Raw genomic sequence first — 20,338 nt, 5'->3', positions numbered from 1 at the left:
GGTCGTGAGACAATGTAGAAGACTGAAAGCAACTATAAAAAATTGTACGTCAAAAATTAAATGTCAACTTATTTTTTGAGATAGAATTTTTTAAATATTTTTTCCGAGTTCTACATGAAGCCAGTAGCTCGTGGTTAAAATTATTCCGTATATTTCGATTACACCCTGTATAACTATGAAAATATTTTCTGCACAAAGAAGCACACCAAAAAAGTCAAAGAGTAAAGATTTTAATTATAATGAGTTGTTCACATTGTTCAGGACAATTCGAAATTAAAAAAGAAATTTGCTTGCATTTGCATTTAGCGAGTTCGACGAGTGCCAAAAAAAAGGCCAATTTACACACGAACCAGTTGAATACAACGTTTTTTTGTTCGACGAGTCCCTTAAAGGCTCCAAATTGCGTAAATCTTTAAAATTAGCTTGACGTTTCGTTTTGACAAGTTGTCACATTTATCAAAATCCGTTCACACAGGAGAAAATTCTCAAATTGTGACAGTGTCGAACAAAAAATAAGTTTACTTGATTTAAACGTCAAAAAGATGAATAGAGCAGCAAGTTAGTAAATAGCACGATCAGGTTATCACTATTTAAACGGTTTATGTGACTACTGATAAGTTAAATTATTTACTGTCACACTTGTAAAATGTAAATAAACACATACAAGATAAGTTGCTTTAGAAAATTGCAAGGATGTAATTAAATGAAAATTTTTGAATCTGAAGTGTATAAGATTAGTATCGCGCGTTCAAATGAAATCCCGGGCTGGGAAGGCGTTGGAAACCGTCAATTGTTGTGCTTTTTAAAGCGTAGATTAACTGGAGCATGTTGACAGCTAACCTAAAATTTGGAGCCCAAAAATCTTTCTTTGCAATGATTTACATTAAAAATTGAATAACTTAACGATTCCTATTCTTGAAGCAAATATCTAAGGGCACCGTTTGGTGAAAACAAAGATGTTCAATTATATCCTGATTAAAGATAAACAAATGTCATTCGTGTCAAACGGCGGGAAATTCAAAATTTACACTGTTCTAAACCGTTTACTTTTTCCAACGCCTACTCAGCCCAGGATTTCATTTGAACGCGCGATATATTCTTCAACGAGCGTATAATGATGGCTACTATTCAAAAGGATGAAAATTTCAACACGAGCCGTAGGCGAGTGGTGGAATAATCCGAGTCAATAATAGCCATTATACGCGAGTCGAAGACCACTTTCTCCACGACTACACCAAGAAAAAAACAATCTTTGAAAATTGAATTTAAGTTGATATTTGCAAATTTTAATTGTGCTTCGTTGACCGATTGCTATGCGATGCGCGACTTATTGTTTACAAACGTATCCGATTGACAATCTGCCCGTGATGGAATAAAAATACGAGGAATGTGATTGGCCGACAGCCCTGAATTTCAGTATACATATTCTCTCACGGGGCGTGGAATTGATATCATTCTTTCATTGAATATCAAACAATCCAATCTTTAATAGTCGTGGAGAAAAACAGTTTTACAATGAGTACACCTAAAGTACTCCAAGTCTTGACAAATTGAATTTTTTTTTCTAGATTATCAAAATAATGCTTAAATCGAGTTAAACAAACTCTTGTTTGCAGAACGTGAAAAAGAAGTACTACACTCAGGAGTTACAACCTGAAGGTTCATAGAGTTTTGTGTTCTAGATCTTGAATTGCGAAGCAAAAATGACTAAGTGGTCGTTGATTTGTTCTACAAACTTCTTGCATGAAGGAAAAAAGGAGAGAAAGGTACTGTATACTTGGGTGATCTTCATCATGATCTATATCAGAAGAAACAAAAGTCGATAAGAGGAAATACTTCTTTCTCACTCGTTGAAGAACACTTCGGTTATTTTTTAGATGATTTGAGATCATCTTCAACAAACTATAAAGATTTGACTTGATGTTTTTGGGAAACTAACATTTGTAGAAGGATTCTTTGCTTTCTCAAAGAGATAGATGGGAAAATGGATACCATTCAATACTGACATTATCATAGATGAATCACTTGTATGTACATAGATGCAATAGATCCACTTGACGTTGCAATATCTCGAGACTTGAATTTCTGAAGTATCAATTGACATTCTAAAGTGTTACTCTTATTCCCAATACGCGTGAATAATGTTTATCATGGTAGAGGCATTGGATTCTCTCATGGGCTGTGACCTTGGAAATATCTGCGCGAATACATGCAAATATCCGTGAGAGAGACGACACTAACGTAACGAATGACGATCTTTTCCGGTTGGTTTGTAGCGCCTACTTGAGACTGATATTCGTCGTTTGCGCAGATATGACTCATAGCCCATGAGAAAATACAACACCTCTACTATTTCCTCAAAGGCAATTTCCACCACTTGATCAATCTTCTCTGGTATTATTTGACCTCTACTCAGTCTTTTCTCATATCTGTAAAGAAGTTTCAAGTCGTTGAACTATCAAAAGTTGTCCCAGAGGGAGTTTTTCTTCTCCAACGGCCGTTCTTCCTTCTGTCTTCTGTGTGTTTCATTCAAAATGAAATAAAATAAAGGAAGAATTGAGAACAAGATACTTCTTCACCAAACACACCACTCTCATCTCACAAGTCCACTGGGGGATCACTTTTCAATTCCGAGTGACTATCAATGATTGAACATTATTTTGTAATGTTGGTAACACATTTGAAATCTTTAGTTGGCAACATCGTTGGCATGACACACGCAATTTTCAAAATTGAAACAAACAAACAAAACAATGTCCTTCGTGACTTAACCTAACCTAAATAGAAATGATTGACAGATGATGCACTAGAAGATTTGCACTACCAACTGCATCAGTGTTGCCAATCCACTATTTTGCTTCAATCATTTATAGTCACTCGGTAGATAAATGCAATAGATCCATTTGACGGGGCAATATGTTTTTCTCCTCATTGGAGATATTCTGTGAGAATAAAGTTGTTTATCGAGTCTGATTCCACGTGGAAAACTATTCTAGGTTACTAAATCAAAGATAAATTCTTAATCTTCTCCACACAATTCCGTGAATGGTGTCAATGACAAGTGTTTTAGAACACGACGTTTTCGAACTCCAACGCTCTTCTATTAATTACTTTTTAAAAAGTACTTTCAGTGAAATTACTGTGGAAATCAATTACAACTAAAGAAAACAACTACGAATTCAAGGGTAAAGTAAAATTGAAATATCGAGGAATGTTAGCTTCCTAAAAAGTCAAATAATTTTCCAATTTTAATGAATTTCCTGTTAGCGAAATTAATTAGCTGATGGGCAATAAACTTCTTCCTTCTGTCACTTCTGCCTCATCAAGCTTCAATTCGCCAACACGAAAATAGCAGGTCGAGTTACGCCTTCAGTCTCTGGTCTATTGACCGAACGAATTAATTTCTCGACTCCACTTTATGCGAATCAAGCCGTCTAATTTAATTAACACTAATCCATCGAAATTCTTCCCGATCACAAATTAACCATCCGATAGCTAAACACCGCCAATCAGAATCCGGCCAAGTTACGCAACTAATCATTTTATCACTTAATCGGATCGGAGGAATGCGGTGGAAGCAGAGAACAAAAAATAAATAGCCTGAAATTCCTCAAGAGTTTGACGGTATTTTGGAAGCGAAATTTCGGCGAATCATCCCAAAAAAAAATACGTTTCACTCACCTTGAGCTGGTACATTCGCGGAAGCTTCACAGGCGAAGAAACATCCGAAAATTTCTGAGCAGGGCGTGGTGTCTGCAAAGAAAAAATACAATTTTGTAGTGTTAACCCTGTGATGATAATATCAAAGTGCATTTTGAGCATGTATGCGGTGTGCGACGTGAATGATGCCAAACCGCAACGATTGTGATGGGTGAGCAACGATTTTGATGGAATTTGTTTACGATCGGATGGTGGAGGTCGTTCAATTGTTTTACCTTCACGGGTAAAACACCATCAATTGCGCGATCATCGATTACCTAATTGCGACGTATCGGGAATATTTATTTTTGTAAAAACGGAGGCTCATCTTCAAGGTGAGTGGTATTTGTTTAGAGGTTTACCCAGGATCGATAGGTGAAATTTGCACGTGACCTTTCGAGTGGATTTGGTCGGTGGACACAACTCTTCGAAGCAAAGTTCGCAACGACCTTAAACCCGTCGGGCTGATATGGCACAAGGCATCGAACACATTTCAATTGGTGATCGGCGAGAATACAAATTCTTGGGAAAATCCCACAGAGTTACGACCACTGCACTTGGGGATTTGCCAAAAACTGAGCCTGATCGACCCTCGACCGCCAACTGCATAATGTGCTTGCCCCAGTTTCGGGTTGGCATTTTTATTTTATTTATTCTTTGTCAATATTGTAATTTTGGTGTTTTTTCTTAGTTATTGTTTGTTGGTACACTCTCAAGTCAAAAATTTTGGCGGAAAATGACGGCACAGAATTAAATAAGGAGAGGTAAGTGGATTTACAACAAGCAATCTGGAAGAAAAAGAAACGTTAATTATAACAAAATCTTTTGATTTCAACTTGAACAAAAACAGCAAATGCTTTTTTGATTTAAAAAAAAAACAGAATAAAAATGAAAAAATAAAACCTACACTAACTACATATTGTCATCGGACGCAGTTCGCGTCCCGGTTTTGTTCACGGTACTCTCGCTGCACTTTCATTCGACGGACAATGAGCGGGCTTCGTTCGTGCCGCGTTTGGTTCCAACTTTCGTATAAATAGGTGACGCAGCCGAAATTCCGACCACTTTCGTTCACGCTCTAAACGTGTGCGTTTCGTTCACTCCTCTCCTCTATAAAAAAGACTCTCAAGTTTGTAAGTGAAGGAGGTAGTAGAAACATTTTAACATGAACTCCAATAATAAAAAAGCCAAAGAAATGAAAAAAAAAAATGAAAGCGGAAATAACTGGGACAAAAAATGTGGCTTTACAAGGTAAGATTCGTATAGTTTATTTTTTAATCAAAGAACCACAACACCGCAATTTACACCCAAAATAGAGGTGACAACATTGTACATTTTTGAGATAGGGTGAAAAATCTCATCATATAAAAATTGAGGTTATTAGAGATATTACTAGCGCAGCATGTTCATAAAGTTAATAACAACTAATTTGAGAGTTTAATAAATGTCTTACTTTGCGATGCATTTTTAATAACACGTTCAAATTTTAGCTGCAAGTTTGCGTACTTTCAAGGACATTAAAAATGACAGATGTTGGCTGGTATAGCCAATAGATATCATTAAATTCCCTAAATTTAGTAAAATTTTATATTTACAAACCTAAATCAACAGGTCGTGGTTCTTTGATTAAAAAATAGACTACAGAAAGTAGAAGCAAAAAAAAATCTGAAAACTATCGATCTAAAAAACTAAGAACTCTCTCAAAGCCACAATGTCAACAGCAATAAAAAATAAATTTGATTAATTGCGAGAAAATTAAACATTTTGCAAAAATCCTTTCGAGTTAGAAAGTTAAATTAAACAGCAGAAAAATGTTTAATATGAAGAGAAAGAAATCAGCAAAAGGAACAAAATTGATAAAAAAAAATTAGTAACAAATACAAAAATACAAAAATTTGATTAATCGGACGAAAAATTAAGTGTTTTACTAAATGAAACTTCGTCAAATGGCAGAATAGTATTTTCGATATTAAAAAAAGAAAACAAAAAAATAAGAAAAGAAATAAGAAGAAATGAAAAGAAAATATCACAGGCGTACTGTCAGAGTTCCTATCTAGCTCAGAAAGTGTGAGAAAAAAAAATATTTTCGTTAACTGGCACAAAAATGCACATTAAAAAAAAAAAACAAAAATGAGAAGGATGTTAAAAAGGCTATACATTGGCAGAAACTTTACTTTGGCTAAATTAATGAAAAAAAATTGTATTGTAAAAACTGATTAATTACAATAATGAAGTAACCAAGAACAAAAATAAAAAAAAGAGAAAAATAGAAAACCAGTGATCTAAAAACTATTTAATGTGAAAACCATAATCTGACAAATTCAATAAGAAATAGTTATTTACATTAGAGTATGGTATTTTACAGCGCAAAAACTACGTTTCAGGCACGAGGCGAAGCCGAGTGCATCATTAGTTGGAGCGCTGTAAAATGCCTACCGTAGGACATTTGTATTAGACTTTTCGGCTGACCAAATGTTTAATTTTGCACTTTTGCAGATTTTTATGAAATAACAAATGTCAACCAACCAACCCGATATGTTGTATTTCCCCTATTATGATTTATTAGTCAATTAAAATAAAAACATTTCTCCGAAAAATAATACGCGTAAATGTGTTTTTACATTAAATTAAAGTAACGTATGAACACTTTAATTTCAAAGTATCTGTAAAAAGAGTAAATTAACCGTGCGTTTTACCGCACTTCCCCAGAGATTTACAAAATCGCCGCTACCTTAACCTAAATTGAAAGGTAAAGGTGTGTTTCAGTTAGGGAAGCCCAAAAAATATTGCAAGAAAATTAGATATTTTGCAAAAATCTTCTAAGTTGACTGTTAATGAAATATCGAAACGAAATCAGAACAAAAATGAAACTAAATTTTGGTCTTTTTTCGCAATCTATTAGCGTCTACTTTGAGACAGGTTACAAATCTCTCAATCAAGAAAAAAAAAAGACAAAGAAGGAAAGCACATTAAATTAGAAAACAAGAACCGGTAGCTGAAAGGTAACAAACTATCCGTATCCGCATTATTTAAACAAATTACTAGTTTTGTGTCGTTCACCGTTAAACCCACTTCTGCAACCAACCCATGCAGTATTTTCAAATCGCGCCACCACAACCGCCTAGACTCCCATTTCCCTTAATTTTTCTTGAAAATATTCCAGATTTGAAAATTAATTTCACCCGAAACAAGCGACGCATCGAGCGAAATTGCTTCGAACATCCATGCGAATACCGTTTTACCAGTTCGAAACAAGAATTATGGAAATTTATGGAATAAAATTTGCAATGTGTATTCAAAGGTTAGACTAGGCTTTGTACAGAATTTAGGAAAGCCAATGGCGGAACCTGATGCATATCCATTACTTTATGCAAATATCAACCTACTCGATTCGCTCTTTTACCAATTACCCGAATGCCATTCGGTCGCACTCCGCACCTGACACATTACTCGCCGCGTCCAAACCGTCAAAACTCTTGCAAAAACCGTCTTCGCCGTTCGAATGCTGTTATAATGACCGAGCACAAATGGTCGACAATATCGTCGACGAAGATCGATGTTACATTAGAAGTGTCCTTGAAAGTGTCTTTTTTCGCGAATGACTTTGGGGAGTTCACTGACCAAAATCACTTAAGCCTTTCAAGCATGAAGTCCGGTATCTGCAGCGAAGACATCGACAACGGCCGCTAATGAAGACGTTCAACGTCGATAATTGGAGAGCACTTGGAAGTGCGTTTGGAGGCGAAAAAACCGGCATTTTTTCCGTATCCACGTCGTGCGGTTTGCTGGACGTCGCTTAATTAGATTCACACATCCGCAGCCTTGAAACGTTATGACATCGGTTTTATTGTCGTTGCTGTATTGGGGCTAGCCGAGTTTGGAGGCTGAACTGGTTTGATGGTCTTCAATGGGTTATACAACCGCGACAATTGCTGCGATGGTGCAACACTCGTGTAAACAGTCCTTCGTCGGTGTCACTGTCAAGTATTGTTTCTCACAGAGCTCGCACAAGATCGTAACAACACCAAAAAGTGAACACTCACACTCCTCACCCTTAACACTTCTTAATCTTATCTCAGACCATCCAACCGCGACTGATCGTCGATGACATCCCATGTTTCCTTTCTTGTTTACCTGAAATCTAAAAACTGTCTGGTCCTGTCTGATTTATCGCCGTTCAAACTCCTGAAAACGAATACATTTCCTAGACTTACATAGACACATAGACACCATATATTGATGTATTGCGACACACGGGGTGAACGATTCGGTGTCTAGACTGTGACCTTTTGTCGACTTTACGATCATTCTAAATCGCATGTTTTGCTTTTATTTTACAAAACACTCCACAATGGGACATTAAAATGGAACAGGGAGCGTCGTTTTGCTATTCTGGATGCGTCTCATCTTGGCAAAAAATTGGTGCATTGGTACCATGGTGCATCGATATTTGGAACGAATTACCATTTTGTTTACAAATCGATACAAAAACAGTTCGATCATGAAGTACAGTTCACACTACTTAAGCTGGTCGAACATATGGGAGCGTGTAGCGAGATACGTTGCGTCATCATTATAGACTAGCGCGTGGATAAAATAGATCTTGGCATGATAATAAGACAAGATGCAGCGCTGTCCGCTTCCGCGAAATGATGATAAAAGGGGGCGGGGAAAATCACAAGTATGGTTTTCCCCAAGTATCTGATCCACTTATGGAAAAACTAGATTTAATGGAAGAAAAAAATTACATCATCATTTCTTTCCAGTCACACTTTTGTCAATGACATTAGCTTGGAAATAAATGTAATTTATTTTCTTGATGAGGAAGTGCAACACCTCACAAAGCAAATTCAGGGTCTCTCGAGACTATTATAAGAAATCACTACAAATCTAGAGGACCAAACAAACTGAACATTTCCCAACCCTGGCCCGTCAAGTTAAAAAAACAAAATAAATTTATTTCCAGTAGGTATTGCTCTCTGAACTACGCAATTACATTTGTTAACAAAGAAAGGATGTCAGTTTGTTGGTGAAATTCGTCCTTCCTTGCAAACGTAGATTTTCATAATGTCTGAAGTAAAGACCAGAGTAAATACAATAAGAAATGCGTTCGGAGAGAACTCTTGATGTTCCTTTTATATCATGGCAGGGGTTGTAAACAACCGTTCAATTTTATTGGTTTTGAAAGAAAAATATTACCGAGCAACCTCATTTGTTGGGAAGGAATCTAAACAACTACTGTTGACCAATATTGAATTTTTAAATAAATTTTGAAAGAAATGGCTCTGCTTAGAAAATAAATCAGGTCTATAACAAAATGAGATTGAAGAGTTTACTTCGTCAGGTTAAAGCATCTGGAAAGATCTGGACCCATCATAATTTTTCCTGGATTAATGCAATTATTTAAAATGAGTTTATTTTATGGAAAACTACTAGATACTTCAAAATTAAAACTGGTCTGAGAGTAGAAGCTTGCGGTACTCCAGAATTTATGGAACCATCACTTTATCGTAAGTAGAAAGAAGGAGACTGGTTTTGCGACGACAAAGGGAGTGAGACAGGGCTGCCCGCTTAGCCTCCTGCTCATTACGATACATGTGGCGGATGTGGATGAAATGTTAAGGAGGAAAGCACAAAGAGAGGGAGAGTGTGATAGGTAGAGAGAAAGTTTGGAGCCTGGCGTTTGCGGATGACTTCGTAATTGTGGCAAAAAGGGAAAGAAAAATGAAAGAAATAATGAAGAGCCTGGGAAAGTATGTGAGGAAGAAAAACTTGGAAGACGAAAATGATGGAGTGGAGAAAATTAGTGGACCTGGGAAGGAAGGAAAATAGAAAGAGTAAAAGAGTTCAAATAGTTGGGTTACACATTCAACAAAAGAGCCACAAATTGTAAGGCACACATCAGAGAGATAGGGAGGAAAGTAAAGAAGGTAGTGGGATGTGTTTGGGAAATGGGAGAGAGAAAGTGGGAAGGTGATTTTAGGAGGAGAATGATGTTTGGGAGCGTGACAGAGAGTGTATGGAGCAAAAATCTGGGAAGGGAAGGAACACGAAGAGGGAGGAAAGTGCAAGAAAATTTTTTGAGAGGGGTGCCAGGAGACGACAGAGAAACGCCAGGTTGCATAGTGAGGGAATAGTGTAAGAGGAACAGGTTGAGAGTGAAAGCGGGAAGCAAAGTTTGAAGACAAAATGGATGGAAGGGCAGAGTGCAGGGTACTAACGGAATGCGGGAGAGAAAAGAAAAAGAACACGGAGGAGAGAAAGAAATACTACCAGAGAAACAGGTAGGCCAGTGGAAAGAAAGAGCAAAAGGAAGATGGATGAAATGTAGAGCTGAGTGAAATGGCAAAGACACAGACAAGCAAGAAAGAAGGGAGACAATCAAAGAATCCAGATACAACAGGGAGTATGAGAGATTTATGACAGAGGAAATTCCGGAGAGTGCAAGAGAAAGAAAAATGATGACGAGATTTACGTGTGGGAACGAGAGAAAACAGAAAGAAGGTGCAGAATGTGCTATGAAGAGAGAGAGACCATCGAGCACATGTGGATAGGATGTAGCAATATGAGAGAGAGGGAGAGAAAGGAACGGGGAGAAGTACTGAATGAAGACGGAAGGGAGATAAGACGGATGAAAGAGATATGGAAAAGGAGGGACAGAATGGAAAAAGAAAGGGGTGGGGGATAAAAAAAAACCGTTTTTTTTGGAATTGTTGTTTTTTGGATAAAACTGTACGCAGGAATCGAAAAGCCCGTAGGGCAAATAAAGCTTTCACACACTTTATGGTAAGATCTAAGGTGTGGTTTATTTCCAAATTGATCCATTGTCACAACAGAGCTCGATTTAAGATGGGGTCAGCACGATCACCCGATTTGACACCTCTTTATTTGTTGTAGACTAAGAAAAGCTGAGATTGTAAACAAGGACAACTGTCACTGACTGTTTTTTGACCTTAACCTAAAGCTCTAATGGTAAATTTTGTCAGTCTACAGTATGTATACATTGTTTTCTTTGATTAGTGATTGCAACTTTAACAACATTCAAAAAATCAATTTTCCGCATTTATGTGAACTTACACACTGCCTTTCTACCAATTGTTCAATTGTATGTGTTTAATTTAAAATCGCGTTCAGTGTCATAGCCACGAGGTCATTTCAGGTTAGTTTAGGTCACTACACACGCTCAATCACTACTAACTAATTACATAATCCCATAAGATTTTAGTACCCAAAATGCGACTAACCAGACAATCTTTTGCCGATTTCAAATGAAATATTTTTCGTTTTGGAGAATAATACTACAACACCGGTCTCAAATTCCTGCTCCGCCCTGCAACCCTACCACTGTCGTTTTCCCTGCGGCACTAGCGACCTTGAGCCAGAATTGACTCTCATTTGGAGAAAAGCAGACCAAAACAAGATTTACTTCTCGCTTTATTGAAATTCTAGTTGGAAGCTTTCCTATCGGCACGCTTTCACATTCAGTTCCTTAAAAAGTTGATCGCTTGCCAAGGCGTAATGTTTCGAACGACGAAATTTATTAGAAAAGGAAAGAATCTAAATGAATTTCACACATTTTTTAATAGCTTGGTCAGCGTGGGAGCCAATTCGCCATTATTGTCGTGAATTAAGCTCATTAACAATTTGTCCGCGAGTTAATTACGAAATTATGCAATCCGATACTGCAATATTCAAATTAACTGAATTGCTCTTTTCGATATCGCAAAAGTCAAATAAATACATACTTTCTTACAGATAATTATTGTTGGATAATCGTAAAAAATTGTAAGCGAAAATGAGTCACAGCAATAAAGGTTTCATTCAACGTTATCGATTCAGAAATTAAAAGCTTTAATTTGGGGGAGCTGAAGTGTTCAATGATTGCATCCTGAAGATTTCGGTGGGGCAAAATTAACACAGTGAACGATGAATACAAATTAAGGTCAATGAAGGTTCCTCAAGACCCCAACGAAGCAAAACTCTGTGGTTACCGCTGGAAAATGGACGAGGAATTTCATTTGACTCCTTCGAAGATCGGGAAACCGTGTGCATCGGAGATTTCTCATTTGGAAAATGAATCTTTCTCAGAAGGACTAAGAGGGATGACGGATAGATCTTTTAACCGTTGCAGATAATGGGTCAACCCTAAGAACAGATCAATATCACTGTCAAAAGAAGTACGTCACCAAAAGAAGATTATTTTATTATCGTGGCTAAGAAGTCTTCCGTGGTCAGCTGGAAACTGACAGGGTTCGGTTTCAACAAGATAGTGCTGGACCGCACAGAGCACTACATGATTTGAAGGAGTTTGATTAGGATGTGATAGAACAGAATGGTCTGTTTCCCAAATTCCCCAGATTTGGGCCCATCAGATTATGTTTGGTTTCAGAATTTAGAAAATTATTTCAAGAAAAAGCAGAACAGAAAGTTCAAGAAGGCATTGATCAATTTTGAAGAAATCGTAGTTCAGGAGACAGAAATAGTTAAAAAATCTTCACTGTTATCTTGTTTAGTTCAAAGGTTTTGGTATTTTTGAAAATTATTTCTCTTTAGATTCTCTTCAAACGGAAGAACTAGCAGACCATATTATGCAGACTTCATAAAATTTAAAAATCTTGTTTTGATCTGAAAAAAAAATTCCCACAGGATTCCAAGATTCGCTTCATATTGAAGTGAAAGAAGTACCTCCAATTTAAATTCCTCAAGAATTTGGATTCCTTTGGAAAATCTTTCTAAAGATATATTTTCCCAATTTGACAAACATGGCCGTGAGACCCCCTGTTTGGTTTTACATAGATCTTTGAGCTAACATTTTCAAATAATATAAACATAATAAAAAGTAAGTACCGTACTGATGGTCATTTGAAACGTCTGCTTCTTCTTGTAAATTCAACAATAAATCTGAACAGTGTGTCAAGAAACAAATCGAAAAATCTCGTTTGTTATTAATTTCAAGAATCGAATTTTTTTAAAGGTCATTAATAAAAAAACTTGCTGTTTGATAATAGTTATATCAAGGCCACGAAATCATCCTTTAACGTACCGAGGGAAAAATTGTCGCCGAGGCCGCTTGCGGCCGAGGCAAGACAATCTCGAGGATGTTCAACAATTAATTTAAAACAATTCATTTTGTAAATAATTGTAAAAATGGCGGAAGAGAATTGTAGTGAAAGTGATGTTTCAGTTTCATGTGGGTGCTCCTCCAGAGTTAAAAAGTACGTATTATAAATTCTGCGGTTTCTAATTTCATACCTGAAAAATCTAAACGCCAGTCTTACATGGAAACTCTGATTTGTATCAAATATGTATTACAATGACGTTTACTTTAACGGCCGTCGTTAAAAGCAACGGCCGCGAAATTGGATTTCGCGGCCTGTTTTAGGAACGCGAAGTTCTCGTTTCGCGTACGATTGCACAAAAAACTAAGTTAAAGCTAGATTTTTTTAGTTCCAAGCAAAGCAGCACGTTTTCGTTTAACTGTGACGATTTTTTAATTCCAAGAGACTCCAGGGTCAGAACAGAAAATTAAATTCCAGCACTAACAGTATCAACGTGGCTTTTCAAACGTCCGTCCACATCGGAAGCATCATCTGCTGGATTAACAGAAAATCAACAGGTGTCCGCGCCATTTTTCCCCCGAACCCAGAAACAGATCCGGCTCCGTCGTGACGTGAAAACTTGTGCGATTCCTTTGTTAGTTCGTCAAGAGCTGGAAGTTCCAGGCTTTGGGCGGCGCATGGTCAACAAAAACAATGCAAGGAGGGTCCATTATATTTAAATAATGTCAAAGTGTTCTCCATTTGGCGATTAACGCTACGTTCCCGCAAGGTCAGGCGTGTGTTAAGTAGATTAACGATTTTCGTGGCTTGGTGTTTCACGCCAGTATACAATATTGTACAAATTGAATTAACCTTCAAGGTGGTGTTAAATTTGGCTTTAAAGATAAAAACCATGGTAGTTTGCGTTGTAAAGTCTGGAATTAATGAAGTAACTCCTATCGAGTCTAGGAAGGGCGGATAAAAACGAGTCGCGACGTTATTGAAAGGTGCAGCTCTTTTAAATTGCAAGAAGAGAAAATCTCTTCGATTTCTTTTCTCGTGTCTCGTCCCCAAGGAACGCACCCTCGAGTCCCGAAAAAAAAATCGTTGCATTAGTGTTGCCACGTTGGTCTAGAAATTGGATTGAAAAATGGCGAGAGGCGATTGGTTCGTCCAAAATTATGGCAACATTTGAGTCAGTAGGTAGTAAAATGACTTTCGCTAATAGCATCAGTTTTGGCGTGTTGATATTATAATTTAATGTACTGGGTCACGGTTAAGTGGTGTTACAATTAGCTAGTCTGGTGTTAAACTAGTTCCCGGTCATTTTTCCACGATAATATGTTAATGAAGAGCGTCAGCTTTTGGCACGACAGTTAGGTTAAATAACACAAAGACCGGTTGTTTGCTTAGTACAAGATTTGGAATAACAGACGTCATTCGACACGAAGGCAGTTTGTTAGCTTTTGTGTTAGTAGAATAAACTAATTAACGAGATAGATTTATTTTTTTAATATACTGGAGAGCTTTTTATAACAGACATAACTGGACACTTGCCGTACGCACAGTACTTCCTTGTTTCGAATTCTTTCAAGCTATGTAAATGGTTTTTCCTTAATCAAGAGAATCAGGTAAAACCAAACCAACTCAAAATTGTGAAAAATACTTGGTACATACTTCGAAACTAGAACTGGTCCGGGCATATAACCTTGCGGTACTCCACATTTTATGGAAGCCACATGTTATGATCGAGGCGTGTTTGCTTCGAAATCAATTAAATGAGAAGGAACAACCTCTATTAAGACTTAAACTGGCCGGCAGGATCATCCGATTTGACATCTCTTTATTTTTTCTAGACTAATCGAAACCGAGATAGTAGATTTCAATCAAAATGGTTTTCCAAAAGTAAAAAGAAAAAACAAATTGTTTTTACCAAAATGTAAATTATTTGAGACCATGATGTCCAAATGTTTCTATCCTTTCCCCTATTCTTCCATATCTCCTTCATCCATCTTATCTCCCTTCCGTCTTCATTCAGTATTTCTCCCCGTTCCTTTCTCTCCCACATGTGCTCAATTGTCTCTTTCTTTCTCTCCTCATAGCACATTCTGCACCTTCCTTCCTCTTCTTCCACCCAATAACTGTTTCCTCTCTCTTCGTTCTCACATCTGAATCTCGCCATCATTTTTCTTTCTCTTGCACCTCTCATACTTTCTGTTGTACCTCTGGGTTCTTTGATTCTTTCCCTTCTTTCTTACATGTCTGTGTATTTGTCCCTTTCACTCAGCTCTACATTCATCCATCTTCTTTTTGTTCTCAATCTTCTCACTCCTTCACTGACATACCCATTTCTCTGATAGTACTTCTCTCTCTCCTTCTTTTCCGTCTTTTTTTTTTCTCTCTAGCATTCCGTTAGTATCCGGCACTCTTCCCTTCCTTCCACTTTGTCTTCAAACTTTGCCGCTCTCTTTCCCGCTTTCACTCTCAGCCTATTCCTCTTACACTCTTCTTTCACTATGTAACCTGGCATTTCTCTGTCCTCTCCTAGCACCCCTCTCAAATATTTTCCTTGCACTTTCTCTTCCTCTTCTTGTGCCTTCCATCCCCAGATCTCTGCCCCGTACACCAATATGCTCTCTATCATGCTCTAAAATACATTCTATAAAAGCGTTTGTTTCTCTGGCGAGCAAAATCAAATTTTGAAATTTTTGAAAATTCAATGATTTGGTTTTCCCTAGTTCACACGATATACAATATGTGAAGCAAAGCCCAATCCAAAATGTCGAAAAACAGGACCACATAAGATTTCAAAATAAAACTGGTCCGAGACAGGAAGCCTGCGGTACGCCACAATTTATGGAATCGTTGACATATCCAATATGAGGTGTAGTCTACATCCAGATTGATTAAATAAAGCTCAACTAAGCCTCCGCACGTTTTAATTTCTTCTAAAGAATAAATGTTATTGGTTGTTTACAACCCACAAATTTTTCGCTTATCTTTCCTTGTGACATTTCGCCCGCTTTACCTGACTTGCCATCACCATAAAGCCGATTGTCGATTTAAAAACACGAAACTGCAATCTTGACCGTGTTTTTGACATGGGACGACTAAGACCATTAAGGATAACGACGGCGACGTCATTGTCCTGTGGCAGCAGCGTGTCGTCTCGCTTTCAAAACCGCCAAACGAGGATCACTTTCGAACAAACCGTAACAGCGCCAGTTCCTATTTCTGATTGCACATATCCATTATGCAATTGTTATTAACAAACAAATCGCTTCCTCTTGTTGGAATGTCAAACGTGTAACAGCTTCGCAATTGTGGAATTAATTGCCAGAACCGCTGTACAAATATTCCTCTCCATTGGTGGTTACAAGAACCATCATCCAAAAAGTCGCTCCAATCTATTAATAATAACCGACTTGGCACTTAAGTCGTCCTTCCTGATTGCAGCACCGTTCTTGTAATTCCAGCAATTTTCAAATGTAATAATATCAAATAACTGCCTTGAATGGTGTCATTAATAAAATTAATTCGCTCTGGTGGGTCGGGGTACCATCGATGGGTGTGTATCAATGGTGTAATGAAGGTTGATCCACTGGGTGGCTACGAAATAAGGAAATCTGCTGTGACTGCGGCTAATCAGTGTTGGCGGTTCATTGAAATGTGGGATCGATAAATGCAAAATAAACACCAATAAGAGACGACAGAAATGACAGGAAAATAGTCGTATCTGGAAAATGGAAACTTTATTAGCCGGAAAATTGAGAAACGCTGTAATTGATTTTTGAAAAATCGTTTTATCTGTTTGTTCGCGCATCAAATAAACATCAAAGCGCTGATAAGGTTTCTCAATGTCAGCCAAATCGATCCGCACGTGCGATAACGAGGTCTGGATGATATTTTTGTAATTTGAAAAACTAATCGCTTTATGAAAGCTACCTGTAAAAAACAACTTCAAAGCAAGACGCTTCAAAGAAAAGTGAGTGAGCTTAGCGCTGTTTAAAATCGCCAATCAGAAGCAAAACTTCCATTGCAGCAACTGGAGGCTGTGTCGCCGCCAACGCATCCCTGCAGATGATTTTCGATAAATTGCCAATTTCGTCCTCATTATTTCCGGATTGAGCTCTTTGGGCAAACTAATTACGTTATTTTGAAATGCGCGCCCGTGCACTTCTTTGCACGACGAGCCGGACGCTCGGATTGCGTCTCGCCCGAGATTAATTAGGGAATGACAGCCGGTGAACAATGGCAGTCTAATTGCGCCGCATTAATATGTACGCCACGGCCGGTATAAATCACTGCCTTTATTACATAATTTGACGCCATATTATACGTAAGAAGTGACGGTATGTGCGGAGGGTACATCGCGGGGAATACTATTGGGAATCCTCCCAACGAACGCTCCAGACGTGTGGGCTGATTATTCGATAAAGTAAACAAGCGTGGGCGCCTCCCAAGATCAAAGAAAATGTGAACGTATCAACACGGATTTGTTGCCACTTGAGCGACGAGATCTGTCCAGATAACGCCAAGTTGTTGGGAGTACCGCAAGGATCTCAGACGGACCCGCTGCTATTCACAATCAAAGAGAATCAAGTGTTTTTCGAGAAATCTGACGAGTTTTGAAAACGGCGGCTGTCTTCAAAGGTGTCAAGATATGAATCTGTGTTCATTAATGGTCTAAGTTTGTTTTTTTAATTTTTGAGCACCAAATACAAGATTTCAATCTTTTTATCAAAACTGAAACATGTCTCGCAAATGGTTTCAATGAATCAGCTGAATGCATTTGGGTCTAATCTTGTTCAGATGTTTCCAAAAACTTCAACAGAACAAGATGAAGACGATAACAACGGTACTTCATCATTCATTGTGACACCATCCTAATTGAGTCTTTAAAAACTGTCATTTTGCACCACCAATGAACAATTTTTTGCAATTTAACCATTAAAACATTTTGGTTGATTTTGGTTTACCGATTAGTACTGCAAATTATCTTAAGTACTCGTACAAAGGAGTTGACTGTTGTTGATACAAGACCAGAAAATTGTGTTGTTATTCATCTTTTTGTTGATTTTAGTATGCAATCGCCAGAACTAGATACCATAGAAAATCTATGGAGTCGCTTTAGTGCGAAAAAATTATAAACCTTTGAAAAATTAGTGATTGATGCCAGTGGAAACGAAAATACAAGAAACTAGATGAACAAGAAATTTTGGAAAAATAAATGAGACGTTTGTGAGCAGAACAGTGGGACTGATAAGAAGTTGTAGAAGGAAAAAAGAGAATTGTATCCAGTGTTTGTGATAATCTTGTCTGGAAATGCCTTCGCAAACACCATATTTGGTACTACAGAAAATCTGTGGGATTAGTTTAGAACGATTAGATATAAAACACTGTAATACATAAATAGTATAAATTTTGCTGGATTTTTTAATTCCAGCCTGCAAACTGTGAAGGTCGGATGCTGGAAACTAGGCCACCATTTTGTGTTTATCACTTCCGTCGTTATAAAAATAAGCAAACTAAGAGTTGTTAAGTGTTACCATGAAGTGGATACTATTGTTGGCGGAATTGAAAATGGCAAATCCTTGGAATTGAATTAGATCAAAAACTTATAAAAGTCTAGATAAATCTATAAAAATTTGCTTAAATTTTTGGTAATTGTTCACTTTAGCTACTTCTGGAATTTTCGCGTTTTTTCTGGCTAGACAGCCTCAGGGCGTCCTCCTAGATCGTTTCCCACCATTCAAACCTGGTGCAAATGCCTTTTTTTCCTCTCTTGTTGTGTTTCAAGGTCGCGTCAAGGCCGCGCCAATGTCTTGGTATAACTAAAGGGCAAGGAAAATTCATTTGCACAAGGTTTGAGTGGTGGAAAACGATGCAGGAGGACGCCCTGAGGCTGTCTAGCCAGAATAAACGGGAAAATTCCAGAAGTAGCTAAAGTGAACAATGACCAAATTTTTTCCTAAATTTCCTTATAGTGTTTATTTCTATGCCTGAACCTGCAAATTCCAAATTGCCTCTACTTTTAGATTTACTTTCTTTAATTTGATAGGATACCAAAAAAATTATGTTGTACTAAGATATGGGGATTGTGGTGGACATTGTCTGGCAAAGTCAATAATAATTGTTAATTTAAAAAAAAAACTCTGGCTTGTGATATTGCTTAGATATGGTTGTAGAATGATTCCAGATCAGTTCAAATTCTGGATTCCAAGACAAAAAAATCAACCAAGATCTAGATTCTAGAAAGTTTTTGTATTGATTATTTTGTAAATTGCCTCCACATGATTGAAATTACATCAACCCCCAACATATTCAATTGTACCAAGTTCCGGTCATTGCATTATAAAGTCGACGTCACCTCTTGACGTCCTGAGTGATTCCGGGCGGTCTCGAATTTCCGGAGCCGGCGCCACACCAGCCGCCTCCGCCTCGTCCTTCACACTGCAGGACAAAGCCAAGTCGAATCCTTGCCGACACACTTGTCGTTTTTTGTCCCCATTAGTCCATTGTTTGTGGGACTTTCGCAAGCCCATCAATATTTATTTACACACTTGTGTCTTTTCTCGTGGCAAAAAACAATTTACAATTAACAAGCGCGCACAGCGCATTAATGCGATAGTGCAACAGAGTTGTTTAGAAAACGGCGATAACCGGGACAGATGAAACCATTAACTTTTCAGCGACATCCGTTGTTGCAGCGCCCACGTTTTCCAACACAATCGCTATCGCTTCTGCCCGAACTGATACCTACACACTTCGCGTGGAGATTAAACCGGGGCAATAATTCTAGGCGAAGCGATTGAGATGTAAAACTCTATCGATCCCAACCGGCGGTTATTAAATTTTCACTTTCCTGCAGACAACATCGGACGGCTTCATCCTTTGGACTTTATTTGTCCAACAGGATCGATCCGAAAGATCTGGTGGACTCTCGCTCGATCGTTCTACTTCTACGGTTTTTTGCACCGATTCGATCCGATGCCAAGAGGCAAACTGACAACAGGAAAAGCACTCACGATGGGCTATTTAAGTGTTGTGGCCGCTTCTTATGCAAGCAATTAGACGGAATTGTTCTGCTAATATTGCTTATTATAACTGTACACTCTAATACCGAGAAAAAACCTAAAGTAGAGAGATAAATAATCATCCAAATTATACACGCCTTGGTACATTTGGGATGTTATTACGCTGCGTTCCTGTAATAACTCCATTGGACAAAAACGATTGAAAAACGACAACCGCAGTTTCTTCACTACATATTAAAATTTTAGCTGTGCAGACGCAAGGCGGACATAACGTTTCGGACCAATCCTCCGTCAGTATTGATTTTGTCGCTGCAGCTATGACGGAAATGTGAAACTGAAATGTACCACTCCTAATGCTAGCTTTACATAAATTTCCACAGATAAACATAATGCAACAGGTACACAAACAACGCTACATGCTATATAAATTCGCCAGTTACGTATACGTACCTTGTTCTACGTCAAGACTGCCACAAAATGAAACTGAAGTGTACTACTTACTACTCGAGATAAAGTATGCATACGTTACTGTACGTTGTTCTACGTCAACAGCGCAAACTGAGC

General features: G+C 37.8%; 1 protein-coding gene across 5 annotated transcripts in view; it reads right to left on the bottom strand.

Moving 5' to 3' along the window:
* Positions 1 to 20,338, bottom strand: part of LOC138136921 (beta-1,4-glucuronyltransferase 1) — a 118,049-nt gene that overhangs the window by 32,400 nt on the left and 65,311 nt on the right. For all 5 annotated transcript variants that reach the window (XM_069056227.1, XM_069056226.1, XM_069056229.1 and 2 more), the window contains one exon: positions 3,682 to 3,753. The gene's annotated coding sequence lies outside the window, so the exon portion shown is untranslated. The remainder of the gene's footprint in view (positions 1 to 3,681; positions 3,754 to 20,338) is intronic.

Source organism: Tenebrio molitor, chromosome 8 (assembly GCF_963966145.1).
Source record: "Tenebrio molitor chromosome 8, icTenMoli1.1, whole genome shotgun sequence".
Taxonomy (NCBI): domain Eukaryota; kingdom Metazoa; phylum Arthropoda; class Insecta; order Coleoptera; family Tenebrionidae; genus Tenebrio; species Tenebrio molitor.
This window is presented reverse-complemented; position numbering and strand designations above follow the sequence as displayed.